The sequence below is a fragment of the Callithrix jacchus genome, chromosome 7, assembly GCF_049354715.1.
Source record: "Callithrix jacchus isolate 240 chromosome 7, calJac240_pri, whole genome shotgun sequence".
Classification (NCBI taxonomy): domain Eukaryota; kingdom Metazoa; phylum Chordata; class Mammalia; order Primates; family Cebidae; genus Callithrix; species Callithrix jacchus.
Genome location: NC_133508.1, coordinates 110,888,280 through 110,895,427, shown reverse-complemented (window position 1 = coordinate 110,895,427; position 7,148 = coordinate 110,888,280). Strand labels below are relative to the sequence as shown.

At 36.5% G+C, this 7,148-nt stretch overlaps 1 pseudogene; it reads right to left on the bottom strand.

Moving 5' to 3' along the window:
• Positions 1–4,087: 4,087 nt before the first annotated feature.
• LOC100410950 (mesoderm-specific transcript homolog protein pseudogene) lies at positions 4,088–5,248 on the bottom strand (annotated as a pseudogene).
• Positions 5,249–7,148: the final 1,900 nt, after the last annotated feature.

Below are 7,148 nucleotides of genomic sequence, written 5' to 3'. Positions count from 1 at the left end.
CATACTCAGTTAGTATGAGCATAGTACCCAATAGTGTTTAAATCCTTAGCCCTCTCTCTCTCTCTCTCTCTCTGTCCTCCAATAGTCCCCTGAATATATTGTTGCCATCTTTATGTCCATGAAGTAGCCATTGTTTAGCTTCTACTTATAAGTGAGAATATGCAATATTTTATTTTGTGTTCCGGCATGAATCCACTTAGGACAATCACATCATTTCATGAGTTTTTATAGCTGTGTAGTAATCTATGGTGTATATGTATATAAGGGCATGATTTCATTAGTTTTTAATGGCTGTATAGTATTCTGTGATGTATATGCATCACATTCTCTTTCTTTCTTTCTTTCTTTCTTTCTTTCTTTCTTTCTTTCTTTCTTTCTTTCTTTCTTTCTTTCTTTCTTTCTTTCTTTCTTTCTTCTTTCTTTCTTTTTTTTTGAGACGGAGTTTTGCTTTTGTTACCCAAGCTGGAGTGCAATGGCCTGATCTCGGCTCACCGCAACCTCCACCTCCTGGGTTCAGGCAATTCTCCTGCCTGAGCCTCCTGAGTAGCTGGGATTACAGGCATGCGCCACCATGCCCAGCTAATTTTTTGTATTTTTAGTAGAGACGGGGTTTCACCATGTTGACCAGGATGGTCTCGATCTCTTGACCTCGTGATCCACCCACCTTGGCCTCCCAAAGTGCTGGGATTACAGGCTGGAGCCACTGCGCCCGGCCAAAAACACATTTTCTTTATCCAATCCGTCATTGATTCCATATCTTTGCTACTGTGAATAGTACTGCAATAAACATACAAGAACATGTTTGTTTTTGGTAAAATGATTTATTTTCTTTTGGATATATACCCAGAATTGGAATTGCTGGGACTAATGATAGTTCTATTTTAAGTTATTTGAGAACTCTCCAAACTGCTTTCCACATGGCTGAGCTGATTTACATTTTTACCAGAAGTGTGTAAGTATTCTTTTTTCTTTACAGCCTCATCTGCATTTGTTGCTTTTTGACTTTTCAATAATAACCATTCAAACTGGTGGGAGATGATATCTCATAGTTTCCATTTGCCTTTCTTTGGTGGTTAGTTTTGTTGAGATTTTTTTCATGTTTGTTGGGCACTTGGAGTACATTTTCTTTTGAGAAGATTCTGTTCATGTCTTTTGCTCATTTTTTAATGGAGTGACTTGTTTTCTGGTTGTACATATATTAAAGTTCCATCTAGATTCTGGATTTAAACGTTTTTCAGATGCACAGTTTGTGAATATTTTCTTTTGGTCTACAGGCTGTTTACTCTGTTCCTAGTTTCTTTTCCTGTGAAGAACTGCTTTATTTTAATTAGGTCACCCCTGTCAATTTTGGTTTTGTTGCAATTGCTTTTGAGGACCTAGTCATAAATTCTTTCCCAAGGCTAATGTCCAGGATGGTGTTTCCTAGGTTTTCTTATAGGATTCTTATAGTTTGATATCTTACATTTAAATCTTAATCCATCTTGTACTGTTTTTTGTATATGGTTAAATTCACAGGATTTTTGTAGTCTTCTGCATATGGCTAACCAGATAAGGAGTCGTTTACCATTGATTATTTTTGTCAACTTTCTCAAAGATCAGGTGGCTGTAAGTGTGCAGATTTATTTCTGAGTTCTGTATTCTGTTCCATTGGTTTGTGTCTTTTTCTGAACAAGTACCATGCTGTTTTGGTTACTGTAGTCTTATAACATAGTTTGAAGTCAGGTAATATTATGACTTGGGCTTTGTTCTTTTAGCTTAAGATAGCTACTTATGATCTTTTTCAGTTCCATATGAATTTTGTAATAGTTTTTTTCCTAGTTCCGTGAAAGACGAAGTTAGTGGCTTGATAGAAATAGTGTCCAATCTGTAGATTGCTTTGGGTCAGTATTGATTCTTCCAATCCATGAGCATGATACGTTTTTTCATTTGTTTGCGTCATTTATAATGTCTATAATCAGCAAGGTTTTGTAGATTTCCTTGTAGAGAACCTTTACCTTTTTGGTTTAGATGTATTTCTGGATTTTTTCTTTGTCGGTTTGTTTTGAGGCTATTATAAATGGGACTGTATTCTTGATTTGGCTCTCAGCTTGAAAATACTGGCTTATAAAAATGCTGCAGATTTGTGTACACTGATTTTGTATCATGAAATTTTATTGAAGTTTATCAGTTCCAGGCACTTTTCAACGGGAGTCTTTAGGGTTTGTTAGATATAGACACATATAACAGCAAAGAGAGATAGTTTGATTTCCTCTCTTGGATTCCTTTTATTTTTTCTCTCTTGCCTGATTGCTCTGGTTAGCACTTCCAGCACTATGTGGAATAGGAGTTACATAAGATTGGGCATCCATGTCTTGCTCTGGCTTTCAAAGGGAATGCTTCCAGTTTTTGCCTGCACAGTATGATGTGGGCAGTGGTTTGTTATAGTTGGCTCTTATTATTTTGAGGTACATTCATTCAATGCCTAATTTTTTGATGGTTCTTATTATAAGGGGATGTTGGATTTTATATAAAAGCTTTTCTGCATCTATTGAGATAATCATATAGTTTATGTTTTTAATTCTGTTTATGTGCTGAATCACATTTATTGATTTGCATATTTTGAACAAACCTTGCATTCGAGAAATGACACTTACTTAATCATGGTGAATTAACATTTTGATGTGCTGTTGGATTTGTTTTGCTAATATTCTGTTGAGGATCTTTGTGTCTCTGTTCATCAGGGATATTAGCCCATACTTTTCTTTTTCATTGGCCTTTGCTAGGTTTTGGTATTAGGATGATGCTGGTTTTATAGAATGAGTTAGGCAGGAGTCCCTCCTTCTCAAATATTTGGAATGGTTTCAGTAGGATTGGTAGCAACTCTTCTTTTCATGTCTATTAGAATTTATCTGTAAACCCATCTGGTCTGGGGCTTATTTTTAATTGCTTATTCAATTTTGTACCTTGATATTAGTCTTTTCTGGGTTTAGATTTCTTCCTGATTAAATCTTGGAAAATATATGTTTTCAGGAATTTTTAAATTTTCTTTTTTTGGTCACATTCATTTTTATTAATAGAAAATAAATACTTATTCCAGTTTGAAAGTTGTTATACCTGAAGTTGCTAATTTAAAAAAATGAATTTTAAATAATTAATAATTTTGCTTTGACTAAGACAATGAAATGTGGCTTAGAAAAAAGTATTCAGCACCATTTGCTCATAGGTCCTTCAGAATTTGTTCTTAAAGTTTCTGGAACTTTCCTGTCTGTAAAGTACAGGAATTACTGAGCTACATCGGAATCCATGTAAAGGAATCCACATACATTCAGCATGATAACTTGGACTACACAACAATCCCTTCCCCTCTATGGTAGCTCAAGAGAGACATGCTTTTTAGCAATGAGGTATGAGGAATGTCAAACGGTTGTTTGCTGTTAGAATTGGTCTTCCTAGCTAATAACAGTAAATCTCTCACACACATGCTATTGGTCCTTAATGTCGTGTGATTTTAGGAAATAGTTTGGATTTAGTTCAATTTATTCAGAAATCAAACATGCTTAATTAGGTTCACTACTCTGGCAGAGTAAGGGTATGCTATGTTGGGTTAGGATCTTTATAAAATATATATAAAATGTGTAAGTGAATCATAGTCTTAAAAATCATGCTAAAAATACTATATTATTCAAACTAATATCTATTTTAACAAAATGTTTATAACTAAAAACTGCTGATGAAACTAAATCGAAAGGTATGACAAAGAGGACTCAGCTCTGTGTTGCTTAAAGAACTTTTAAAATACATGTGCCTATAAAGCTATTCGAGGAGAGGGAAAGAGGCCCCCTTTTCCTCATTCTTACTTTAGAATTCCTATTGGGCCTGGGCCAGAAATTATCACTTCTAAATATTTCAGAGAAGTTCAAAGTGTTAAAAAACCTTTTATGCAAAAGAACGTCTTTCAGTATCAGTGAATAGTAACACTCATCAGAATTTCCCAATAACACAAAAACAAAGCCAATTCCATACATTTGATCAGATGTCAGAGTAATGGGAGGTGGACTATTATGTCAACCTTAGTCAGGGCTCCTGCTGGCTTCTTCCTATACACTGTTCACCAATTCGATAAAGTGGACTTTGTGAGAGAATAGTGTTTGATGGCCAGGACCTCTTTTGGGCGTTTTTTCCTAAGTAGAATACACAACAGATAAGGGAGTAGGGGAGGTAACACAGGGAAGCTACTCTTTGCAGCATAGAAGGAGTTGATGAAGCCCACATATGCATTCAAGAAGCCCATGGGATCCTCTAGCTGTGGATAGTGGCTAATGTGGTCATCCAGAATTGACACTGTGGACCGCAGCAGCATCTTCCTATACAGCTCCAAAAACCCTGGATAGGGATTTACAGGATCCAATGGCCCATAGATAAAATGAATGGGATAGTTAGAGAGGCAAGAGCTCCCACCCAGCGCCTTCTGAACTTCTTCCTCTGATTGATGTACTTTAAGAGACCGTCAGTGACTAAGTTCCCGTCATTGTTGTGGATCCCTGCCCCACATGTCCCACAGCTCACTCTCAGAGGGCCGAGTATACGGTCCAAAGACTGGGGTGAGACCTCGCGAGAATACAAAGAAGTTAATCAGTCGTGTGAGGATGGGTGACAGCACACCTCCATCTTTGAGTAGGTTTTGGAGAAGGAGTGGACGGTGGGTCTCCGGAAAGATACCTCCGTTTGACAGAGACTCTTTATGGTAAGCCCACCAGATTGATTCTGCTTGTACCTGTAAAGAAGCTTCTGAGCAACAATATCTCCATAGTCATGAGACAGAAGGTCGATCCTGCTGTTCTGGAGCCCCAGATGCCTCAAAAGAGCTTCCACGATTCTGGCCTGCTCAAATATGGAATAGTGATAAGGTTTCGGTTTGTCACTGAAGCCAAAGCCTAAGAAATCAAGAGCAATCACGCGATGAAACCTCATGGTCAGACCTTCCCAAATCTTACCAATCATAGCTGGATGTTGAAAACCATGTAAAAGCACAACTATCTCTGGACTTCCAACCACACCCACAGAGTCTTGGTAGAAGATACGCAGTCCCTTGTAAGTGAAAAACTTGCCTAAAGACTATCATGAGTGCAGGGCGGGGGAGAGCTGAGGGGGTGGGATGTGCAGGTATGCAGCAAGCAGGGGCATGGCCAACAGCCCCATCTGGACCCACCACTCCCTCATCCTGATTCAGGTAAGACCTGGGCTACAGGACTCCATGTTTGGGGGAACCACTCAGAATTTTAAAATTTTCTCTAGATTTTCTAGTGTGTGTGCATAGAGTTGTTCATACTAGTCTTTGAGGATCTTTGTATTTCTTCAGAATTGGTTATAATGCCAGCTTTGTCATTTCTGATTATGGTTATTTGGATTATCTCTTTTTTTCTCTGTTAATCTAGCTAGTGGTCAACCTTTCTTTGATTCTTTTTATGGATTATTGAGTCTCAGTTTCCATCAGTTCTGCTCTGATTTTAGTTATTTACTCTCTTTGTGGTTAGCATTTTCTTAATTATTTTGTGGTTAGTATTTTCTTATTTTTCTATTTCCTCTAGGGGTCATGTTAAGTTGTTAATTTAAGATCTTTCTAACTTTTTGACATGGGTATTTAACATTATAATATTCCTTTTAACATTGTTTGGCTGCCCAGTGATTTTATATGTGGTGTGTGTTTTTATTAATTTCAAAGAACTTCTTTGACTTCTGCCTTGATAGTGTTGTTTATCCAAAAGCTACTCAGAAGCAGGTTGTTTAATTTTTATATAATTATGTGGTTTTGAGACATATTCTTGATATTGATTTCCATTTTTATTTCACCATGACCCAAGAGTATGGTTGGTATAATTTTGATTTTTTAAAATTTTATTGATACTTGCTTTATAGCTGAGCATGTGATCGATCCTGGAGCCAATTCCCTGTGCAGATAAGAATGATGGATATCCTGCAGTTGATGGGTGGAGTATTCTGTAGTTGTCTGTTACATCCAATTGGTTAAGTGTCAAACTTATGTCCAGAATTTCTTTGTTAGTTTTCTGCTTTGATGATCTGTTTAACACTGTCAGTAGGGTGTTGAAATCCCCCAATGTTATTGTGTGGCTGTCTAAGTCTTTTTGTAGGTCTAGAAATACTTGTTTTTTGCATCTGGGTGATCCAAAGTTGGTGGTGTACATATTTAGGATAGTTAAGTCTTGATGTATTGAATTCTTTATCATTATGTAATGCTCTTCTTTGTCCTTTTTTATTGGTTTAAAGCCTATTTTATATGATATAAGAATAGTGATCCCTGCTGTCTTTTGTGTTTTATTCACATTATAGATCTTTCTAAAACCTCTTACTTTGAGCCAATGGGTGTTGTTACACATGAGCTACATCTCTTAAAACCAGCAGACAGCTGGGCCTTTTTTTTTCTTTTCCAACTTGCCACTGTGTGACTTCTAATTGGAGTGTTTAGACCATTTATACTCAAGGTTAATATTGCTCTATGAGGTTTTGATCATATCATTTATCATTAAGTTTTTAGTTGGTTGCATAATAGGGTCTGTGGACAAAGTACTTAAGTATATGTTTGCGGTAACAGGTATCATTCTTTTATTTCCATGTTTAGAATCCCCTAAATATATCTTGCAAGATTGATCTAGTAGTAATGAATTTTTTTAGTACTTGCTTGTCTGGAAAAGACTATATTTCTCTTTTGCTTATGAAACATACTTTGGTGGGATATGAAATTCTTGGTTGAAATATCTTTTCTTTAATAATGAAGAAAATAGGCCGCCAGTCTTCTGTGGTTTGTACAGTTTCTCCTGAGAAGTCTACTGTTAGCTTGAGGGGATTCCTTCTGTATGTTATCTGGCTTTTTTTCTCTAGTTTCCTTTAAGAATTTCTTTTAGCACTGACCTTGGACAGTCTGCTGACTACATGCCTTGGTGATGTTTGTTTTGCAGAGTACCTCACAAGTGTTCTCTTTGTTATAGCTGTTTATCTACCTCTCCAGCAAGATCAGGGACATTTCTTGAATTATTTCTAGGTTGTTTTCTTTTTATCTATCTCCCTTAGGAATGCCAATTATTTACATAGGTTTGGTAACTTTACATAATCCCATATCTCTTGAAGACTTTTTCGTTTATTAAAATTATTAT